The sequence below is a fragment of the Dermacentor albipictus genome, chromosome 10 (genome assembly GCF_038994185.2).
Source record: "Dermacentor albipictus isolate Rhodes 1998 colony chromosome 10, USDA_Dalb.pri_finalv2, whole genome shotgun sequence".
Classification (NCBI taxonomy): domain Eukaryota; kingdom Metazoa; phylum Arthropoda; class Arachnida; order Ixodida; family Ixodidae; genus Dermacentor; species Dermacentor albipictus.
This window is the reverse complement of record NC_091830.1, coordinates 100820434-100844391: the sequence shown is the minus strand read 5'-3', so window position 1 is coordinate 100844391 and position 23958 is coordinate 100820434. Positions and strand designations below refer to the sequence as shown.

At 48.2% G+C, this 23958-nt stretch overlaps 1 non-coding gene and 1 pseudogene across 1 annotated transcript; one reads left to right on the top strand and one right to left on the bottom strand.

Moving 5' to 3' along the window:
- Nucleotides 1–2703: 2703 nt before the first annotated feature.
- LOC135908052 (U2 spliceosomal RNA) lies at nt 2704–2877 on the top strand (annotated as a pseudogene).
- A 20090-nt stretch (nt 2878–22967) lies between these two features.
- LOC135908055 (U2 spliceosomal RNA) lies at nt 22968–23156 on the bottom strand. Its single transcript, XR_010566184.1, has one exon. It is a non-coding gene; the product is annotated as a U2 spliceosomal RNA (small nuclear RNA).
- Nucleotides 23157–23958: the final 802 nt, after the last annotated feature.

The following is a 23958-nucleotide window of genomic DNA, read 5'->3' as shown; positions in this document are numbered from 1 at the left end:
GATTATACCAACAGACGCTGCAAAAAAAGTACGATCGCCTCCTCGAAAAACGAACTAGGAAGGCACAACGCGATCCATGTAAAATGCAAAACATTACAGAAGAACCTAACAACCGAGAAGGAAAAAATGATGCGAGGGAAATCGTAGAGGCCAGGAGGGAAGATGGAACGACTACATACGACCTAGAAGAAATCCAAAACATTTTTTAAACTCATTTTAGGAATCAATTTGAGGAGGACCAGACTAACAGCGTTGCGGATATCGAAAACTTGAACATGTGAAATCTTACCGCATCTCGACCAAGAAGCAGTTTCACAATTTTGTAATGACGTCACCATAGAAGAATTGAAAAACGTCATCCAAAACATGTCGCAAGATACAGCCCCAGGATGCGACGGCATCACCACAGGATTTCATAAAACCTTTTTCGAAGAAGTAGGCGAGAAACTGTGCGACATGATCAATATGATAATAAACGTAAAGAAACCCCCCCCCCTCCTTTGGGAAAGGGAGAATCATATTACTGCTCAAAGAAGGTGCCCAACCGAGTAGCCCCCAATCGTGGCGACCAATAACCCTCCTTAACACAGATTACAAGATTACAGCAGCAGTGCTGAACGACAGAATCAAACGCGTGTTACCACAGATATCTCCCCACCAAACATGCGCAGTGCCTGGCAGATCATTGTTCGCAAATCTGACACTTACCCGTGACGTCTTCGAATACGCAACAAGCAAACAGATAAGCGGTGCTTTTCTTTCATTAGATCAAGCGAAGGCCTTCGACAGGGTAAAGCACAAGTATCTTTTCACAATAATGAAACAGTTCTCTTTCTCCCAAGACTTTGTCGCGATAATCACACTCCTCTATAGCAACATGACATGCCATATCCAGATAAACAAGTCCATCACACAGAGCTTTAATTACACAAAAGGAATCCGGCAAGGATGCCCCCTAGGACCATCCCTGTTCGTTATCTCGATTGAGCCTTTGATCGCTAGCGTAAAGGGAGAAACACGCATCCGCGGCTTCCCCTTGACGGGACAGGAAGAAATAAAGATCACGGCCTACGCGGACGACCTCTCTATTTTCGTAAGAAATTAATCAAGCCTGCATTATTTCCGAATCATCTTTGCAAAGTACGCACTCTTGTCTGGCGCTGCGCTAAACGAAGCAAAAAGCAAGGCTCTCATATTCGGATCTTTCCCACCGGACGCCATAAGGAACGTGCAACGAGTTGATACTGTTAAAGTTCTTGGAATTTATTTCACGCAGAAAGGAGTGGCGCAGCCCACCTGGCAGGTTGCCATTGCCAAAGCAAAACAAGCAATCTCCCATCTACAACAAATGAACCTAACGCTGCAAGAGAAACCCCTCGCGGCAAGAACTACAGTATGCGGGTTTGCCAATTATGCCAGTCGCGTTGGCATCATGCCCAGCAAAACGATAAACCAACTGAACAAGCTTATTACGGCCTTTTTGTGGGAAAACAAGCCACCCCCGTTAAAAGGAACATACTGCAACTAGCAACAACGAGCGGAGGCCTCGGACTTCTGCACATCAAAACAACCACACGACTTCTGGCCCTAAAAACGGCCAGGTACTTAGGCAACTCAGCCGATTACATAGGCAAGGGCTTAATCTTGTATTGGAGTAGTACAAATCGCAGTGTCTTAGATTGCAGTAGGCCCCCAGGACTACAAGCAGAGTTCCCCTCAGAATTCTATAAGACTGCCGCTGTCACGAAAGCCATGTTAGAGAAGGAAGCACCCAGAACTAACATAGACACGGATTCACCCGCTAGAATCATCGAGACCATAACAGAAACCCAATTATCAACTGAGGACGAAGGAAAAATGAAACACATAAAGGAAATCCAACCAAAAAAGATAAAACTTCCCAAAGAATTACAGGACTTTGACGTCAAACGGAAATGGAAGGTGCTCCCGACCCGGCAGAGACAGCACAGAATGGGCATCGTGCCAAATGACCGTTGCCCCAACTGCAGCTACACAGAAACAACAGACCATGCACTATTCGAGTGTGTCGCCGCGAAAGCCGTATGGCAACTGGTACTAAACATTTTCGGAGTACGACCTCAGGCCATGGCGCAGAAAACTAAAGGCAGATCCGCCAACCTAGTACTTATCTCTGCAATGTACGCCATGTGGAAACGCAGATGCCTTGCAGAGGTAAGGAGAATGCCGGTGAGGGCAGCCTAACCCACCCTCCAGGGAATAAGCCTGCTCTTGTGGGATCATCTGAATGAGGAACTTGATGCAACAGGCGAGGAAAGCTTCCTCCGACGATGGCACACAAGATTTTTCATCCGAAAAAAATAGGCAACTCACGTACCCATCGATGCCGTATTAATGTCCCCTCTCCAGCACCTCACTCGGAGTTAAACCCACTTCCGGAAACATGTTGTCCAGAACACAACCCCCAGTGTCGCAACAATAGTTGCCCACAGGAATACGCAGGGGAGGCATAAGGTCCAAAGGTTGTTTAATAATATTTCCCTTGTCTTCAATGAATGCTTATGACCCTTGAGTAGCCCTAGCATTGTATAATGCAGCATAGCCTTGTTTGTAAAACAACCCCGCAATGTGCGACGGTTATGAGTGCACCTGAAAGTTGTATAACAGTAAGTGAACTGTATACTGTTAATCTGTATTTGCACGAAACCATATGATGAACGAATAAAAACTTCCCTTAGTGTAGTATCTGTTCTTATCAGCTTACTATCTGATACGGGTTCTATATGGACCCACGATTTTAAACCTGTTTTTGGAAGTTGGCGGAGTGCTTGAAGCCTGCTTCACCTCCGCCGCAGGTCAGCCCGGTATGGCACTACCTCCGGGATCGGCCCCCGCTCACTTAGGTGAGACTTCATTCAATCAAAATGAAGAACACAAGCTCGAAGCGAGCACTCACTTGACACGCGCCATTCCTATACTATACGCAACGATGCCGGTTCGCGGACCACGATAGTAATTGAACTGCCACTCCATCTGTGTGTAGCGTCGCACTTGTTCCGTCGCAAATTTGTTAGCCGCACCAGCAAATCTCTCATGACGGCCTTCGAGAGAGGTACATGAAAGCAAAACGAAGAACCAGGAGAGAGAATTGGCAAATTATTTGTCTAAGAAATAGAATACTTATTTATCCGATGTTTCTGAACGATTGTCTCCTCTAATGAGCCACTCGGGGGGCGGTGATGATGATGATGTGTGTTGTTTTGTGGCGCAAGGGCCAGGTTTGGCCAAAGAGCGCCATGACAAGTGGTGATGTTGACGATGTATTATGGAGATGTTACTTGGCTGTAAAGTGGCCTAAAAATAGTCGCTGTAAAGTGCGTAAAATCTACGTGCTATAAAATTATGGCGATGACTGATGACGAATACTATGAACTTTAAAATCCATTGTAAAAGAATGATGCAATGTTTAAAATATGCGAGACTTTAAATTGCTTACAGCACTACTGCCTCGCCAGAGCCCTTGGACCATAAGGGCCTAGAGGCATGTGCTATTGAAAATAATTTTCGCAGCGGCATCCTCTGGAGAGAGGACCCGCTACGAACATGTGGGGCTAAAAACATGCAAGACAACATCTTTCAGAAAACTTAGAACTGCGTTCGTGTCAAATAAAGGTTCTGGGCCGAGTAACATAACAGGATGAAGGGGGATGCGCTGCCGGTATGCTAAGGGAAAATGCTTCTTTCTTTCATGTTCGGCTTCCCGACATTCCAGGAGGACGTGGAGGACGGTCAGCCTCTCACCGCATCTACCGCAGGTTGGAGGCTCGTTTCCCGTGAGTAAAAAGTTATGTGTGCCAAAAGTGTGTCCTATTCTTAGACGACAGAATAGGACATCTGTCCGGCGGGATTTTGTTACAGGAGGCCAGAAACCTAATTGTGGCTTTATTACATGCAGTTTATTATTTATTTCTTCGTCCCACATGCGTTGCCAGTGGCTTCGTAGTTTCCTTCTTAAGAAAGGCTTCAGGTCTGTGACAGGGACCGAAGCAGTAGGATTATCTGCATGCAATGAGATTGATGAGGCCATCTGGTCAGCTAGAACGTTTCCCTCGATGCCCCTATGTCCAGGCACCCAGCATATGATCACATGTTGGTTAGACATATATGATTTGCACAGTGCGGAGTAGAGTTCATTAAATACTGGATTTTTGTGATTGCAGAAAGACATCAAGGCCTTCACAACACTGAGGGAGTCCGTATATATAATTGATTTCTGGAGTTTTGATTTATTTATATGCTTTACGGCCGACAGCAGTGCGTAGGCCTCAGCCGTAAAGATACTAGTTTCCGGGTGCAGTACGTCGGATTCCGAGAAGGATGGACCGACGGCTGCATAGGACACCCCGTCGCGTGACTTCGATGCGTCTGTGTAGAACTCCGTGCAGGAGTATTTGTGTTGGAGTTCCCGGAAATGCATCTTGATTTCAATCTCTGGAGCATGCTTTGTGACCTCCACGAAAGATATATCACATTGTATGAGCTGCCACTCCCAAGGAGGTAGCAGCTTGGCTGGATGCATTAGGCGAAGCTCGAGGAGTGGAACGTGCATTTCTTCGCTAAGCTCCCTCACACGCAGCGAGAAAGGCTGTCTTACGGACGGACGATTGCGAAAGAGTGTAGCACATGTCATGTCATTGATGGTATTAAAACAGGGATGTTGGGGGTTTGAGTGGACTTTCAGAAAATATGTATGGCTGATGTATGATCTCTGTAGGTGGAGAGACCATTCATGTGATTCTACATATAGACTTTGTATGGGACTCGTTCTGAAAGCGCCAGTGGCCAATCGGATTCCTAGATGGTGGACTGGGTCTAGCATCCTTAGTGCGCTCGGGGCGGCAGAGTGATAGATCACGGCACCATAGTCTAGTCGCGATCGAATGAGGCTCCTATAGATATTCATCAAACACTTTCTGTCACTACCCCACGTAGTCTGGGATAGGAGTTTGATTATGTTCATTGTTTTCAGACATTTTTCTTTAAGATATTTAATGTGGGGGACGAAAGTGAGTCTGTAGTCAAGTATGACACCTAGGAATTTGTGCTCTTTGCTAATAGGTATTCGTTGTCCACACAGTTCTAAGGAAGGATCCGGAACCAGGCCTCTCTTTCTTGTAAAAAGAACGCAAGAGCTTTTGTTAGGATTGATCTTAAATCCATTCTTGTCTGCCCACACTGAGACTTTGTTCAGGCCATGCTGTACCTGTCTCTCGCAGACTGCGAGGTTACACGATTTGAAAGCTATTTGAATGTCGTCCACGTAGACAGAGTAAAAGATGGCGGGTGGTAATGAAGCACGAAGCGTGTTCATCTTCACGATAAAGAGCGTGCAGCTCAGCACGCCTCCTTGGGGTACACCCGTTTCTTGCGTAAAAGGGCGTGAGAGTGCGTTGCCGACTTTTACCCGGAAGGTACGATTTGACAGATAGCTTTTGATTATATTATGCATATTACCGTGGATGCCCATTTCTGACAAGTCTCTTAAGATTCCGTAACGCCACGTCGTATCGTACGCCTTCTCCATATCGAGGAATATGGATAAGAAGAATTGTTTGTGTACAAATGCGTCCCGGATATTTGCCTCTACACGTACAAGGTGGTCAGTTGTGGAGCGTCCTTCTCGGAAGCCACTGATAAGGATCAAGAATTTTGCTCTGTTCAAGGAAAAAGATGAGTCGCCGATTTATCATTTTTTCGAACACCTTACAAATGCAACTTGTGAGGGCTATCGGGCGGTAACTTGCCACTGAGGAAGGGTCCTTGCCTTGTTTCAAAACAGGGATAACAATGGCTTCCTTCCATGCAGCTGGAAGGTAACCTGCATCCCAAATGGTGTTGAAAAGTGTGAGTAGTGTAACCTGCGTGACATTGTGTAAGTGTTTGAGCATTTCATACATGATTCTATCAGATCCTGGTGCGGAGCTGTTGCATGCACTCAAGGCAGCTCTCAATTCGGCAATACAAAAAGGGCGGTTGTAAGGCTCATTCTCTCGACCTTTTCTTGTTAATGGCTTACGTTCTTCTGTTTGTTTGTATTTGAGGAAGGATTGTGTATAATTTGTTTGACTTGAAACGCTCTCAAAATATTCCCCAAGTGAGTCTGCCTGGTCTTGCAGTGTATCGCCCTGTGTGTTTACCAGGGGAAGTGAATGTGTTTCCCGCCCTCTAATCCTATTAACTCTGTTCCAGGCTTTGGCCTCATCCCTAAACGAGTTAATACTCGATAAGAACTTGTGCCAGCTTTCTCTTCTGGCCTGTCGGCGGGTTCGCCTGCCTTGTGATTTAGTTTTCTTAAAGTTCATAAGATTCTCTGCAGTGGGACAAGCGCGTAGCAACCCCCACGCCTTGTTCTGATTCTTACGGGCGATCCTACATTCGCTGTTCCACCACGGTACACGTCGTTTGCATGCCAGACCACTCGCTTCGGATATGCATTTTGATGCGGCATCTATTATGAATAATGTAAGATACTCCACAGCAGCATCAATTTCTAGAGAAGACATGTCGGCCCATGAGATGTTAGTGAGAGTTCGAAATTTCTCCCAGTCAGCTGTGTCTACCTTCCACCTAGGAGCTTGCGGAGGGTATTCGTTTTCTTTAGATGTTCTTATCAGTATAGGGAAGTGGTCGCTCCCGTAAGGATTGTTCGTAACTTCCCATTCGAGTTCGGGCAGTATGGACGGGGAAACTATGGCAAGATCTATTGAAGAAAAGGTTCTGTTTGCTAGGGAGTAATACGTGGGTTCCTTCTTATTGAGCAAGCACGCACCTGAAGAAAAAAGGAACTGTTCAACAAGACGACCTCGCGCGTCTGTACGAGTGTCACCCCACAGGGAGCTGTGCGCATTGAAATCGCCAAGAAGAACATAAGGTTCTGGCAATTGATCTATAAAGGATTGGAATTCGTGTTTTGTTAACTTGTAGTGTGGGGGCACGTAAAGACAGCTAATGGTGACGAGTTTGTTTAGGAAAACAGCTCGAACCGCCACTGCCTCAAGGGGGGTTTGTAGCTGTAAACGCTTACAGGAAATACTTTTATGTATACAAATGGCAACACCGCCTGATGATACGACAGCATCATCGCGATCTTTGCGGAACTTGACATACTGTCGGAGAAAGTTTGTGTGTTGTGGGTTTAAATGTGTTTCCTGTAGACACAGCACCTTTGGATTGTGTTTTTGTATAAGCTCTTGCACGTCATCAAGGTTCCTAAAAAGACCTCTGACGTTCCATTGAATAATTTGTATCGCCATTTTGAAGGTAAATAAGTGCTGTGTGTATGGAAACGGAGGTGATGCCTTAAGTTACAGAGCTCTTTCGAGGCCCTGTAACGGGCGTTCTACTCTTTCTGGAGCGTTCGAGGGAGCCTCGCCGCTCCTTAGGCGCTTGTTGCGCCTTGGGGGTAGGTGTAGTGTCCATTGCCTCTTGTGAGGCGCCGGACACGTGCTCTTGCGAGCGAGAATTTACCAGCGAGGGCCCTGCCTTGGAGGGCAAGACCCGTGCACCCACCAGCCCGGAGGTCGATGGGGCTCCGTGGGGGATTTGGCTGCGCTGGCTGTTGCCAGCGCTGGAAGGGGCCGCGGAGGTTGGGGCAGCCTCAGCTGCACCCACCTTCGTGGTCGGTGGCCCCGTCTGGTGGGTTTACGGAGCAGGGCTAGCTGCAACCGCCGCGGGGGCAGATGGCGTGACTGCCGACTCGCTGGTTGTGGGTCGGACAGCCGCCGGTGGCCGTTGTGTCGCTGCCCCCTGACGCGTCACATCGGCAAAACTTTTCTTGGGCAGGTATGAAACCCGCCTGCGTGCCTCTTTGAAGGATATATTCTCTTTTACTTTGATCGTTACAATTTCTTTTTCCTTCTTCCATGAGGGGCACGACCGCGAGTACGCGGCGTGATCCCCGTCACAGTTTACACAGTGGAAAGCGTTCTCACAAGCTTCAGAGGTGTGTTCTTGGGCACTACATTTAGCACAAGTCTGGCGGCCTCGGCAGCTCTGCGAGCTGTGGCCGAAGCGCTGGCATTTGAAACAACGGAGTGGGTTTGGCACGTACGGCCTAACACGGAGCTTGATGTACCCGGCCTCGATTGACTCGGGCAAGATACTTGATCCAGAAGTAATTATAAGGTGCTTCGTCTGAATCTCTTTACCGTCCCGCCTCATCTTAATTCTTCTGACGTTGATCACATTTTGCTCGCTGAAGCCCTCCAGGAGCTCCGCCTCAGTCAGGTCAATCAAATCATCATCTGACACAACACCACGGGTGGTGTTCATGGTACGGTGCGGGGTTACTGTTATGGGAGTCTCCCCAAATAGTTGCGGTAGTTTCTCATATTGTTTTAAATCGCGGAGCTCCAAGAGGAGATCGCCGCTTGTCATCCTCGATACCTTATAACCTGGACCAAAAACATCAGTCAGGGACTTTGAAACAAGGAATGGTGAAATGTTTCGCACGGCTTTGTTTGGCTTTTCAGAATGAACAACGTGGAAGCGGGGAAAATTCTGGGTTTGGTGTCCAAAAAACTTGAAGACATCTTTGGTGCGCCCTCGTTTCTGAGGGCGATCAACAAGGGAAGGGAAAGAAGTTTCCATGAAGAAATATATACATTCGGCAACAGCGCCGACCACCCACCACGGAGCCCAACGAGGGGACGCGGCAGAGCTTGCATACAAGACTGCACGACGCCAGTCGTACGCCGTCACTATAACCGAATATGGTGTACCCAAGGTTGGATAGCCACACAGGGTTAACCCTCGCCGCCAGGAGAAAGGAAGTAAACAGAAGAGAAAAGGAGACAGGAAAGGTCAAAAAGTGAGAGATAAAGACGAAGATTTAAGGAGGGAGAGACAGGAAAAGGCGACTGCCGATTTCCCCCAGGTGGGTCAGCCTGGAGGTGCCGTCTATGTGAAGCCGAGGCCGAAGAGGTGTGTTGCCTCCGCCGGGGGGCCTTAAAGGTCCAAACATCCAGCATCGGCTCAACCCCCAGGATCCCCTTTTCCCCAGACACGGCTAAGCCACGCACGGCTACACGCGGGAGGGGCCAACCCTCGTGTGCTCGGGTCCGTGGTGACGCAACGCACCAAACGCCTGCTTGCACAGACGCCCCTGCGGGGACTTGGGGGGCGGGGGCAGGGTGATTAGCCGTGGGTTTTGCAATCAGTGCAAGTCCCACTCAAAGCCAACATGGATTTTGGAGTTCACTATCGCTTGGATCCGTAAACCACAGCGCCGACGCAAGCTCGCCCTGCCAAAATCCGCTGCCCTAGTGGAAAAAAGGTTCCCTATGAAAGAAAAAGGGAGTGGCCAATTTCCGGAAACTACTGTGCAGCCTTTGTGTACACATTTTCGCTGCAGTGGGACCGAGCGCCTCGAAAACAAACTTGTCGTATGGCCAAGTGTGGCGAAATATATTCAAGGGTTCAGAGGTGCCTCAGCATTCCAACCTGTATGTTGTGAATACCTGTGAATACCAGCAACAGATCAGAAATCTTCTCCGTAGGTTTTCCTAGTTCCGCACACAGATGGCGCGGATGCGTTTTTGTGCCAGAAATTTCGAACGACCTCGCTGTACTCATGTTACTCATTTAAATGTTTCAAAGGGGCTTGTGAAAGGGCGTGGTCCCTTTTTCTTGCGCAAGGCTGAGCTTTCCAGCTGTGCTTAAGCTATGCTAGCATGTGTGCGTATATGTGTGTGTGTGTGTGTGTGTGTGTGTGCGCGCGTGCGTGCATGCGCGTGTATATGTATGTGTGTGTATACACACATGCATATGTGTGTGTATACACGCACACGCACTCACACACACACACGGCAGTGGTAAAGATGATGGGGTAGCACTTTTTTTTACAACACCTGTGCTCCACATGGCGATCTTCCTCCCCTCTATGTTTCCGGTTGGAAGGAGTGCGCAGCCTTTTCTATAATTATTTTTTTCATTCGCTTTCATTCGTACATGGGGCGCGCTACATAATTCTACCGGTCGATTGGACACGTTGCAATACGTCCCGGCCTGTGCTGTATCAAAATTTTCAGTGGGCCTTGCAGTAAATAAAAGGAAATGAAGGAAATGCGCGTAGTGTATTACACTTGCGCACGGGCTTGAAACGAAGGCCTCAAAGAAAGTCACCTTGAGCGGTCGCATTCAGACGGATGTAAGCATTCCCCTTGCGCGTGTTTTGCGCTCGCCTGTTCGGTTTTCGATGAGGTTGTGTTCGTTGGTTTTGCCTTGCAAACAAGCTTGCGCTCGGGTCTCGTTTCTACGCGACAGCGTTTCGTTAACAGTGAAAGACTGAGGCGTCGCGAGTTCATTCGTGAGATAGAGAGCATAGAGTCTCTAGACGGGCTGAGTTTTATAAAATTGCCCGCGCTGTTGCTGAGGTTACCAATGTCGGCAGGGCACCCACAAGGCAGTAGTACAATGGAGTGAAGTGAAAGACATCGCTTCTCGGCCTTTTGGCTAAGATCGCTGCCCCAGGCCGAGAAGACTTTCGTCAAGCGTCGTCACAGTCACCCCGGAGGTCGCGTCGGGACCACGGCGGACCTCCAGGAGTCTACGAGCGCCTATCGACCAGGAGCAACCCGTCAGCCTACCCACCTGCCTGCCCGAGTGCAATCTGCTGAGCAGCGGAGCAACCCGGTGGGCCTCCCCAGCGCCTGCCGAGTGGCCTATGATCACGGGAGCCAGCACTTCTGCAAGCGCCCCCTGTCGAGCCGCCGTCCAACCCCCTGCCCATAGCGGAGCCAGCGCCACCTGCTGAGCCCGCCGACTACCAGGGTGCAGCGGCGCCCAGCACCAGCTGTACGTCACAAGTGGAACCTAGTTCCGTCACGAGTTTCGGAGGAGCCACGCCAGCAGCAGCATGGCAACGCCCCCCAGCATTGAGACCAGCTGTGAGACCCCTTTGAGGGAAAATTGTTTTTTGTTTGACGCTCCTGACGGAGACATTTCCATTGTTGACCTAATTGACGCGGTAGAAAGTACAGCTGGGGAAGATAGCGTTTTGGCTCTTCAGCATATGGGTGGGGCCAAATTTCTTGTTTGTACCCGCAATGCCACACAAGCGACTGCTTTAATGGTAGCGGAAGGGTTCTTTGTTAACAACTCAAAGTGCCGGTTGACGCGGACGGAGCACCAGTGAGTTTTGTCAATGTTTATCGATACACCGTGTATTTGTCGGCGGAATCGTTGTCCTTCGCATTACAGCAGTATGGCAAAGTCAAAAGTATTTCCTTCGCGAAGGCCAACAACCGGTCTAACAAACTGAACGGTGTGCGAGTCGTGAGGATAGAAATGACCAAGCCCATTCCGAATTTTTTGACAGTTCAGGGTTTCCGTGTCATGTGCTAATATCGGGGCATGCGCCGCGTCTGTGCGTGCTGTGGGGACGGGTCCCACATGGCTAACGCATGTACAGCCCCGTTCTGTAAGCGATGTGGCGCCTTCGGGCACATCTACGCGGAATGCGAAGAGCAATGTAGGAAATGCGGAGGACACCATGGCACGCGAGCATGCTTTCGCAGCCGAGCCTATGCGAAATCGTATGCGGGGGCGGCGTGGGCCCTCCCAAAGGCGGACGCAACGTCAGCACGCGGCACTCCATCAGATAAAGATTTCCCAGCACTGCCAAAGGCTTCAGGATTACAGGTGCTACAGCCTCGCGAAGCAAAGCCTCCAACCCCCCGTCGAGACTATTGGAATGGCGATGCGCAAAGCAAAACCAGTAGCCAGGAAACACCGAGAATAACAAGTACGGAAATGAGCGAGTCGTCCAGTCCAGTCGAATCGACAGAAGAAAAAAATTACCGACGATTACGTTACTTCCTAATGCGAAATTTGAGCGCAGCAAATAAGCTGTTTCACCTTTTCGATAGATTGAGGCAAAGAAATCGAGCAACACATGTATGCGCTATCACAGAATTTTTTTTTTATTTTTCAGAAAGAACTGGCAGATAATTTCGCAGTGGCGAACGGCAGCGGCAATTTCGGCTCGGGCGGTGCACATATACAGATCCGCCGCCACCGATCTGGCTCTCTGATTGCCACCGCACAGGGGTTGCATTGGAGGAGGAGCGAGACTCGCAGGAAGAGGGGGGGGGGGCGGCGTGTAGACCCAGCGGCAAACGATGGGGGCAGAAGCGCGCGCAGCAAGCGTACAACACGATAAAGGGAGGAGGGAAGAGATAGCAGCGACTGACTGATGCCGCTGACGCCGATAGTGAGTCAACCCCAGCTGCGGAGTTGGTTTCAGGGACAACGCCGCCGATGCGGAACAGGGGGGGGGGGGAGGGGGGGGGGGAGGGCGACGGTGTTCTATGCAGTCACGTTATCTTGACTCTCTAGCGGCGTCAGCGGCATCCAGCGGTATCAGTCGGTCGCTGCTAGCGCTGGGGGGATGAAAGGGGGGCGGAGCTGGTTACGAGGCCGACGACGACGCGAAACCCAGGAACGGACGCCAAAGAGCTGCGCTCTAAAAACAACCGAGGAGCCAACTCCAACCAGCTCCTCAAGGGAGACGAGCGATAGTGCAACAATCACCCATAATGACACGAACGTAGCTCAGGACAAAAACAATACAACCGAAAGCCCCGCGTCAAAGCCGGTTCCCCAAGCGCCAGAACCCATTCCCAAAACGCAGAGCGTAAAACAATCGCACCTAAAACAACCTTCCGGACTAAATGCGCAAAAGAAAAAGAACTTGGGGGAGCACCCAATCGTGAGCAGTGGGCGCTACCGCGTACCAGGCATGGAAGAGAATCTAGACATGCCTCCACCCCCCTCCCCGCGAGCTACGTCGACAGCCGGAATGCAAACGCCGGCGAAGAAAGAACCTTCGAACCATCAGAGTAGGCAAGAATCGAAAACAACGCCCACCAACAATCCTTTAAGGAAAGAACAGAGACAACGATCTAGATCATCGCGAAAAAACAGAAGTCAAGAACAAGGACATGGAAATCAAAGCGAAAGCCCGAACACGCAAAGGAGGAAGAAAGGGGAGTTGTCAAGTAGTGAGGGCGATTCTAAAACATCAACATTAAAAAAACCCAGAAAAATATCACCCGCGACTGAGAGAGCAGATTCCTCGGACAGCGACATGGAATTATCTGCACAGGGCGGGAAGGGTGAAGAGGGCGCGGTCCTGCAAGCCGCCCTACACACACAACAACAAATGCAACCACGTAAAGCACGCCTCGGCGATGTGGATGGGACGAAGCCGCTCATGCAAGCATTATCAGTAGATAAGATTGGCGGCACCAACCGCAATAGTAATCGGAAGTTGAAACGGAGCAAGCACAAAATACCAAAGTACGGGTGTGGCAATGAGCATTAAGAAACACCAGATCAAAACCAAATCAGACACAAAACACAAACGCCCTCCAGTACCTTCCACTTTTTGTAGGACTTTTTTCCTTTTTCTTTTGTCAATGGAATGCCTCCATTGTGCAACATTCAATATTAGAGGACGGCGCAACCTCGAAAAGCAGAGACAACTAATTACTTTCGCCCGAGAAAAGGGCATAGATATCCTATTTTTACAGGAAACTAATATACGTACTCCACAAGATGTGGCATCTTTTCGTCGACAGAATGGAGTTGACGCCTTTTTCTAACTTACAGGTTCCAAATCGTGCGGAACAGGAATGGTTTTTGTGTCTGGTCCCTTCCGTAATAGAACCTTCTGCAACTACGATACGAAGGGCCGAATCATATGCCTGGATTGTACATAAATAACCAGAAAATCAGATTAATCAATGTGTATGCACCGGTATCCAGGAATCTAACGAACGACTTTTTTAAAGACATCTGGGATTACATACCCTCCAAGTCACCTTGCGCGTTGGTGGGAGACTTCAACTGTGTCCTAGACGCCTTTCGTGACATCAGGGGACCAGGACAGGAGAAACCCAACCACCACGCAAGGGAGCTACGTAAATTACTGTCATAGCACAACATGTCAGAGGCCTGGATTGTGACGCATGGCAACACGTTTGGTAGTACACGCTCCTGTGGGACAACACAAACACGACTCGACAGAGCATATTTCTCTGCGGAATTGATTTCCGGTGTTTTGGCAATCCAAATCATTAATGGCCCGGAAGGACACAAATCTTTCAGTGACCATAGACCCCTTAACTTCAAGATAAAGGGACAGAGCGAACGACAGCCTTTACCGAACAGGTGGAAAATGGACGTGAATCTCATACGGGACCAACAATCATGCCAGACCATTAAGCAGAACCTCGCCCGATGCATGGAACTTACTCCAGAGGACATAGAGAGGGAAGACTTGAAAAATCAGTGGAAGGGAATACTAATGGAAGCAGGAAAAGAAAGAAAACAGAAACTCACCGCAAAACTAAATGATATATCTAGAAGGATCCGCATAATAGAAAGAGGGGGCGATCTGACTTATTGTATTCAAGAATATCTAATGGACCTTTGCGACAGATACCGAGAGCACATAAAAGAAATAAAACATGGATCGAACCAGCCCATGGGATCCCAAGGACAACAGTCAATAACTGACGGAAACATCAAGCGTGACGCCAGCCAAACGATGGTTAAGAACAACATCAGGCAAATACGATCCAAGAATGGAGACATGATAACAAAGCAGGCAGCAATAGAAAATATCTTTATAGATCATTTCCAAGAAATCATGCAAGAAAAAAACGGCCAACCCGTACCTACCACGCCCACATGGTTGCCACATCTCCCGCAGATAAAATACGAAGACGAATGTCACCTGTACGCACCAATCACAAAGGAAGAAGCCTTTCGCGAAATCAGTAAAATGAACAAAGAATCCTCCCCAGGGCCGGACGGCATCCTTATCGGCTTTTATCACGAGTTCTTTCCGGAAATTGGAGAACGACTAGTAAAAACATTGAACGATGTAATCAAGAACCACATAAAACCCGCATCCTTCACAAAAGGCAGAATCGTCCTCCTTCTTAAGGCCAAATGCTGACCCGCTCGATGTTAATGCCTGGCGCCGAGTGACGTTGCTCAACTCGGATTACAAGATAGCTACGTCAATACTAGCAAGCCGACTAAGCAGCATCACACCCACAATCATATCTGAATTTCAGGCAGCAGCGATCCCTGGCAGGTCCATTTTTGCGGCCTTGACTCTTCCCCGCGATATTTTTGCCTATGCCAAAGCGAAACATTACAACGGCGCATTCGTAACTATCGATAAAGAGAAAGCATTTGACAACATGCGACAGGAATATGTTTAGTGTAATGAAGGCTTTCGGCTTCCCACAAGAATTCATCGACATTATAAGAACTCTCTACCGTGATTCCCAAAGTGAGCTCTTAATTAACAACAAGGTAACAAAACACTTCAGTATCAACAAGGGTGTGCGCCAAGGCTTCCTTATCGCCCAGCTTGTTTGTGTTAGCGTTAGACCCGTTGCTGCGGAAAATAAACGAAGAAAAAGGATTAGGGGCTTCCCATTGCCGGGGAACCTCGAAGTGAAAATCTCTGCGTTTGCGGATGACATATCCCTTTTCATAATAGACGAAGACAGTTACAGAATGGTGCTACACATTTTTAATGAATACTCCAGCCTCTCCGGCGCAAAAATAAATGAGAAGAAAAGCAAAGCACTCCGATTCGGTACCTTCAATGAACAAGAACTACCCGAAATACAATATTTAGATGCAGTAAAAGTGCTCGGAATCTGGTTTGAATCGGGAGACGTATCGGCAAAAAGCTGGACAGAACCCCTCAGCAAAGCGCGGAAATTGGCGGATGAGACAACACCCCCGGAACTCAGTCTGGTAGAGAAAGCTGAGATAGTCAAATCCAAGCTGTGCGCACCCGCTTTCTATGTTGCAAGAGTTGCACGAATGCCCAGATTAGTGGCAAAAAAAACTAGAATCTCTTATAAGTGTGTACCTGCGGCAAAAGAAGACCGCACCTTTACCCCGAAGAATTATGAGGCTACCTAAATCAAGAGGGGGCCTAGCCATACCGAATGTAGCACAGACAGCCAGAATTCTAACTGCCAAGACACTAGGAACGCTGATCAACAGCGAACAATATGTGGGAATTACGGCCATTCACTATTGGCTTAGCACGTTGGGTCGCTTCGTGGCTCCAGAGAAATGGTATGGCCCGCGCGCTGAAAGGCCACTGGAATTTTACAAAGATGCAGTCCACAACTGAAAGGCAATAGAGGAACTCTGCCCAGATACTCCAATAACGGAAGTCAAGCCAGCCGAAGTAAATGCCGCAATGGCATCAATAGAGCTTGAACCAGACGAAGTGAAGAAAAGTACAAAGGCAAAATGGCAATGGTGGAAAAAAACAGACTTACTGGGAGCAATAAGGGATTTTCAATGGAAAAGAAGATGGGGAGTGCCACCTACATAATCACGGCTGAAACATCTCAGGATAACTGAGACAGATCAATGTCCCAACTGCGCCAAACCAGAATCTCAAAAGCATGCCCTCAAGGAGTGCGGGCCAGCCAAAGCGGTATGGAGAGTGGCAAGTAATTCATTCAGATGTAGAATGCTTCAACCGGAGATCAAGAAATCCGGCTTCGAGAAACTATTATCACTAATCCTCATGTTTTGTATATGGAAAAGGCGAGGACTTGCGGAACTGAGGAGAAGACCGCAAAAAGCTGTATACCCAGTACTGAAGAACACCCGTATTTGGATGAAAAATGTATTATCAAAGGAACTTGCAAGAAACGGAGTGGATCACTTCCTTAGAAAGTGGCACACCCGTTTTTGGAAGGTCAAAGACGACAAGATCGCAGCTCCCATAAGCCACTTCTAAAAACACGAATCCCTGTCCCCTCCTAGCCTTCCATTCTCCTCCAAGTCAGGAGAGAAATTTCAGTCTCTCTAACACAATGTAGATGATTACAACAGAGGGGGGAGTAGAATACGAACACAACAGAAGAAATGTTCGGTCTTGTTTGGGAAAATGAATACAGAACTCTCGAATTGCTTGTTTCTATGTAACAACTCCCAAGAGGGACTGGTGTAAATAATGGTCTACCCGTGCATCGACAATTCCATGACTCATATTGTGTGCTGTATATGAATCTCTGTTCAGGGAAGGTGTATATAGCGATTGGTCGCAAAGGAATATGTTAATAAACCTTCTACGCAGAAGAAACTCATGTAAATGCCATGATCAAGTGTTCATTGTATGTACCATCATGTTGATTTTGGTTTGTTTTGTTATATGCTGTTTTTCATTGTGATGTACACTGGAACGATGTACATAGGTAATTGACATGGAAGTCACATGTTAATAAAATTTTCTGCGTGTAGTATCCCCTCTTCCCCTCTTCATTTATTCATTTAAAACCTTCATTTTAACCCTCTTTATTTATTTTTATTTGGCTTTACACCTGGTATGCCTTTGCAGGGACAGGTTCTCCCCGCCCTTTATTTTTGCCTTTGCTTTCAGAAATAAACGGGGACGTAGTCGGCCGGGGCGGCACATCTGTCAAACGGTAATGCAGGAGTCCCAAGGCGAGCTCAGCGAGGACAGAAACCTCGCATAGAGCAAAAGGGCAAATGCTTGCTTGATCTTGAATTTCAGTACGATTCGAGACCGCCAAAGCGTGGCCCCTCGATCCTTTTGGCTTTAAGAGTTTTAAGCAAGAGGTGTCCGAAAAGTTACCACAGGGATAACTGGCTTGTGGCGGCCAAGTGTTCATAGCGACGTCGCTTTTTGATCCTTCGATGTCGGCTCTTCCTATATTGCGAAGCAGAATTCGCCAACCGTTGTATTGTTCACCCACTAATAGGGAACGTCAGCTGGGTTTAGATCGTCGTGAGACAGGTTAGTTTTACCCTACTGATGACTGGTCGTTGCGATAGTAATTCTGCTCAGTACGAGAGGAACCGCAGATTCGGACACTTGGTTCACGTGCTTTGTCGAGAGAACAGTGGTGCGAAGCTACCATCCGTGGGATTACGACTGAACGCCTCTAATTCAGAATCCCGTCTAAGCACCGCAACGATATCGTGTGCACTTGCGGCGAAAGCGGGTAAGATTAGCGCCGGGTCGAGCGCGGCGGGCTGCCGCGCTTCCCGGCTCGATGACGCCAAATGAACCCAGAGAGCGCTACACCGGAGGCCGAGTATTGTCGAGGCCACTGGTGGCTCTCCGGGGCTATGGCTGGCCTGAATCGCTGCAGTGTCAAATCGTCTGAAGACGACTTAGGTACCTGTCGTGGTGTCGTAAGTAGTAGAGCAGCCACCACACTGCGATCTATTGAGGCTTAGCCTCTGACTGGAAGGTTTGTCCGCGGTACAGCACTGAAACGTACATCCTTCCCGAGCAAAAGCGATCGCAGTACCGACAGGTGCGAAGTGTGGTGGGTCCTGTCGTGAGACGGTCCACAGAGGAGGAGCGAGCTCTTTGCCGGTGGCAAGCCTCGCACGAAACGGTTGCCGTTAAGCGCAGCCTTTCTTTTCTTTCTTTTTTGCTCCGTCGAAACTGGGTGCAGAAAAAGGCGAAACGGAAGGGGACCGTTGTCGCAGTATGGCGCCCCTTTGAACGGCTAGTCTTGCTGGCGCAAAAGGGTGCTTTGCAGGCACCTTCTGCTCAAGTACAACGGCAGCAGACCACTGCTGCTAGCACCTGCGACGAGAGGGTGTTGCCCATCTTGATTGTCTTGAAGCAGCCACGGGGAGCTGCGCTGCGTGCGCTGTGTCGCACGCGTTTCTTGTGGAAAACAAAGTGCTTCGTCATCCTGCTAGTGACGCGCATAAAAAGCGGCTTTCGGCATCATCGAAAGCCGCGCTCCCGAAACATGAATGGGTGCGGTTGGGTCTCGAACCGGCCGATTTTCGGGGCGATGTGTCTTGGCGCTAGGCGCTCGCTATACACGAGGACCTCGCGGAGTCTGATCGAAAGAGAGACTCCAGAGAGGAGCTTGCGTTCCTTCTGGGGCTATAACAGCGAGGCCGGCGTTGACTGCCGCTTCGCGCGCACTAAAACAAGGAGGCTGCTTTTTCTTTTCTTTTTTTTTCGCCGTCCCGGCTGACGTGGTAGCGGACTTTGCCGCGCGCGGGCGCCGGCAGACTCCTGCCGGACTACACACAATTTCAGCAACAATCCTCGGCTTAAGCGCCGTGCATTTTTGCTCGCTACCTGGCTTAAGCGCCGAGCATTTTCAGGCTTAAGCGCGGCCGCCCCGGCTGACCTGGTAGCGGACTTTGCGTAATGTTGCCCGTTGTTTCACAGCAAACGGGCGCCGCGAATTTCATGCTTTCTTTCCAGTTGGGACATTCTTGTCTTCGAGTACGGGTGCTGCATTTAAGAAGCTTTATAGAGCGTCTTAAGAAAAACAATTTGTTTGGAGCTTCACATCTAAGAGGAGTGGCTCCTTAGTACGACGCGTTATTTCTTTTTCTCCCGATAACAGTACTCATCTGCCACTTCTCTCACCATGATATGATTTTTTTTGGTTCTCCCTTGATTCTCAAGGGAGTTTCACACATCACGCAGACGTCCGCATCTATCCAGTAACGATGCCATTTACAAAAATCTTAAACAACAGAGGCCCGCACCTACTCTATCAACGCCCACATAATTTAAGGAGGGGCTGTTCAAAAGCTGATCGAAACCATCCAGTTCGGGAAAACCTAATTTATGCAGTAGCTTTTTTTAATTATTACTGTGAGAGACGTGAAATACACACCATGAAATGGACGTCTGTTTGTTACCCTTTTGTTACTGCGATGCGAAATCATCACGCGTAATATCGATTTAATTTTGTCTCGGTTGGTGGTTGCTCAGCACTTTGTATTCTTCAAGAAAATCAACTGCAGGTTTATAAATTATGTGCGCGAAAATTTTCTCCATCTGCCACCCGCAACATATTTAAAGAAGAGAGAAAGCAGCCGGGGCCTTGAGATTTCGAAAATGCCGTGCTCTGAAATTTTCACATCCGCCATTGGGAAGATAACTATTATCCGTCATAAAAAAAAGAAAACAGCTTTGAAATGAGCATTGATAGTGGCCACGTTTTTCGGGGCATGTCTTGATGAAATAATTTCAGTTCAGTTCGTTGGTTCAATTGCGTTTGTTGGCTCCTTCGAGCATGTTCAGATTTCAACTTTTTCAGCAATATTAGTGTTCTCGTTGCAGTATGAATAACCTGCAGATGTTTTTAGTTGTTTTGAATTATACAATGCTGAGCGATGTTTTTCTTTTCCTTAAAGCTAGCCATAGAACTACAAAACTTTCTATAAAATCATTACAATAAGAATTCAGCATACGGTTCATCATCGGCGCGATAAAAGTTCGGGAAGTGGCGATTTTCAATGCTGTAATCATGAAGCTTAACACCTCAGCATGTTCAACAGATATACCAGAGGTGACGTAACGGAAGCATAACAGTCACGGTATCTAATCGAACCTAAGATTGATAGGGCGTCCTGAAATCTTTTGGTTCCAGATAGAACAAAAAAATAAAAAAAGGATGTCATTGATTGTCATTCAAACGTCAAGAGCGCGTGCAGAAAGTGTTCCGGTTTACATTCGGCAAATCAAAATGAACGGCTAAAATTAACCTATCGTCTGGTTTCATGCGGGAGATCACGTGCGCACGCAAATTTCTTCGTACGGCAATTTTATGAAGTGAAGGCGGCTACAGATCATTTCCTTTGTCTAGTTCATGTTCGTAGGCGCAAATTGCAAACCTAATACTTGGAGGAACATTTCCACTACTCTACAGGGGCTCTCTCATTTCTCCGATTGCTCGCAAACACATTGCATTGCTAGTCGTGACGTTTCACAGTGACGTTTAACCATGCACGTCGAAGTTGATTACCAGTACCGCGACAGCGTCGACTGGCCGGCGAAGCGACGAGCTCAGCAGCGCATGCGCAAGGCCCTACAACACCCCAACCGAGCTTCTATGCTTATCGGAGAGAGCAAGTGCGCGTGAACGCGGGCTCGTCTGACGATCTGGATTAAAGAAAAAAAAAGTGGGTCCGAGATATTGACAAAGACAAGTGGTCGCGGTCGCTCTGAATCTGAGCGTATTACAGAAAACGTGCGATGGCGGTGCTTCCTCGAGGGTCTAAAAGTACAATCTTCGAACTAGCGCTCCCGGCGGAACGTGGAGTGCATCCTTCTTCTTGGAACGGTTTGCAATTGACTGCTTGAATGTGCCGACCACGCGTCACGGGTCGCGTATAAAGCCAACCTTTGGCAAGAACGGTTCTAGCACAACCAATCGCGGTTGCGATGACCCATCGTTTGTAGCGGAAAAAAAAGCCCACCCGTAGTTTGAGCAATAACCGTAAATGTGGTTTTAAATATAGGTTCGCTGGTCGCAGTAGAAAGGCACTGAAACTTTCTCATAACGCACACCGCTGTAGTCCACAAAGAACAAAGCGCACAAAATACATATGATACAGCCGTCACCGCATTATTTCCTGTTTTCATTATTCCACAACTTTCGTGTGCATGCGGGCTAGGGCCACGCAGGCCAGGAGTAAAAGGCAAGGGAAAAAAATGATACGCGATCCTAAGCTTTGACTTGGCTGATGTGGCACTCGCATTTATGTTCTTTACCTCAGGCGAGCGCAACTCGCCAACTGAACTCCAATTTCCCATAACGGAAATTCGTATTTGGCGATTTGGTTGTATTTTTGGCTAATGTTCGCGTTTTTCGCCCGAGCATGCGCTTCACTGCGCTACTTTTTCCCCCTTTATAGCCGCTTCACTGTTTTGCAGGCGTGTTCTGCGTTAAGCCGAACCACCAGTCCAAAAGCCGGGCGCCTCCATCTTGATGAGAGCGGCGCCGGCGACGCGATCGCTCCTAGCTCATTGAGTTTTCCCCCAAAACTAAACAAAATAGCCTTATTTAAATGAGAAAGATGCCACGAGTGCCACAACGAAGAACCTAAAGGATTACCGAAGGGTAATTGAGGGCGACGCAACGACCTTTGGAAAGAAGGATGATGGAAGTAGCGTTACGGGGGATAAGAATGGAGCAGATTGTGGGGAGGGGGGAGCGAACAAATGCGAGGTAATGACACCTTAGTTTAAACCAAGAAAAAGAAATGGGCATACCCAGGGCATGCAATGTGGGGGGAAGATCATTAAGGGTTACGGACTGAATTCCAAGAGAAGGAAAGCGTAGCACGGGGTGGCAGAAATTTAGGACGGCAGACTAGATTAGGAATGCGCAGGGACTACATGGTGACCGTGACCGGCGTACACGTGACAGGGGTGCTTGGAGAATTGTGGGAGAGGTCTTTGCCCTGCAGTGGGCGTCGCCAGCAGGATGATGATGACGAAAAGGTAGCAACAGGTATTCATAACGTACAGGTTGGAAAGCTGAGGCACCTCTGAACCCTTGAATATATTTCGCCACACTTGGCCATACGACCAGTTTGTTTTCGAGGCGCTCGTTCCCACTGCAGCGAAAATGTGCACACAAAGGCTGCACAGTAGTTACCAGAAATCGGGCACCCCATATTTCTTTCATAGGGAACCTTTCTTGCACTAAAGCAGCGGATTTTGGCAGGGCGAGCTTGCGTCGGCGCTGTGGTTTACGGATCCAAGCGATAGTGAACTCCAAAAATCCAGTGTTGGTTTTGAGAGGGACTTACATTGATTGCAAAACCCATGGCTAATAACCCTTCCCCCCCCCCCATGTGGTTCATTACAGCAGACAATCGTTCAGAAACATCGGATAAATAAGAATTCTATTTCTTAGACAAATAATTTGCCGATTCTCTCTCCTGATTCTTCCTTTCGCTTTCACGTACTTTTCTCGAAGGCCGTCATGAGAAATTTGCTGGCGCGGCAGTGGCATTTCAGTTACTCTCATGGTCCGTGAACCGGCATCGTTGCGTATAGTAGGAATGGTGCGTGTCAATTGAGGGCTCGCTTCGAGCTTGTGTTCTTCATTTTGATTGAAGTCTCACCTAAGTGAGCGGGGGCCGATCCCGGAGGTAGTGCAATACCGGGCCGACCTGCGGCGGAGGTGAAGCAGGCTTCACGCACTCCGCCAACATCCAAAAATAGGTTTTATATCGTGGGTGCATATAGAACCCATATCAGATATTAAGCTGAGAAGAACAGTTCTTTATTTATGCTGATTACAATACATCAAAAATATGTGTTACAAAACCAAAGAATAACGGATAAAAGGTGTATAATATAAAAGGTAAATAAATGACTAAAAAACAACTAGTTAGTGGTGTTAGTAATAAAAGGCTAAAACTGTAAAGGTTTAAAACATGGCGAAAAGCGCTTCTCTAAAAAAATTACCGACGATTACGTTACTTCCTAATGCGAAATTTGAGCGCAGCAAATAAGCTGTTTCACCTTTTCGATAGATTGAGGCAAAGAAATCGAGCAACACATGTATGCGCTTTCACAGAATTTTTTTTTTATTTTTCACACGTATTCCTTTAACAAAGACTCCACTAACAGTTCTTGACAGTCATGAAGGAAGCTTTGTGGTCGGAGAAATAGACTGATATATGTTCGACTTGGTACACCAATGCTTGATTCTCAAAGACGAGATCTATACAAGTGCCTCGCGAGGTTGTCACAGCCGTGGGACGCGTTACGAGCGAGAGGAACGGGATGTTCTCCCGCATAAGTGTTAGGAAATAGCTGTTTGTCTTTATGTCAACATTAAAGTCCCCCACTACTAACATCGGTGTGGATCGATGGACGGTTAATGCGAGTTGCAGAAAGTGCACGACGTCTTTCGTGAGTGCGGTAGCGGACTCACGAAAGCGGTATCAGTCGGTCGCTGCTAGCGCTGGGGGGATGAAAGGGGGGCGGAGCTGGTTACGAGGCCGACGATAACGCCGACGACGACGCGAAACCCAGGAACGGACGCCAAAGAGCCATTTGTGTAGCCAGCCCTCCTCCACAGTCTCTCCTCCTCCCTTCCATCATCCTCCCTC